The 361-nt window shown below is 39.6% G+C and overlaps 1 protein-coding gene across 1 annotated transcript in view; it reads left to right on the forward strand.

The window, feature by feature from the left end:
* LOC119586528 (XK-related protein 6-like) overlaps window positions 1–361 on the forward strand; it is a gene marked incomplete in the record, with an annotated part of 12684 nt that overhangs the window by 726 nt on the left and 11597 nt on the right.

Below are 361 nucleotides of genomic sequence, written 5' to 3' on the forward strand. Positions count from 1 at the left end.
TACTATAATTTACCTGGTCGTGTTCATACTTGATAGATAATCCGCAGTACCTTTAAATATTTAATTTAAATTTCTCATGTATCCTTAGCTGCCATTATTGTTAGCTCCGTTTATTTACCTGAACGACGCTCTTTTTGGTTGCCAGGTAAATGACAGTGAACCAAAGTTTTTGTTTACGTTGTGAGGCCATTGCAACAAGGGCAGAATTAGATCTTGGTGCGGTTGCGGTGACTCGTGATTCATCTAAGCTTTATTCATTCTCATGTCTTGTACTCATATAGGTAAGATGCTGAGTCATGCAGTGTGACTGTTTACTTAGTTGCAGGATGTCTTTGTGTTCAAGCTCTGCTGGTGCTGCGCA

This window comes from Penaeus monodon, chromosome 21, assembly GCF_015228065.2.
Source record: "Penaeus monodon isolate SGIC_2016 chromosome 21, NSTDA_Pmon_1, whole genome shotgun sequence".
NCBI lineage: Eukaryota > Metazoa > Arthropoda > Malacostraca > Decapoda > Penaeidae > Penaeus > Penaeus monodon.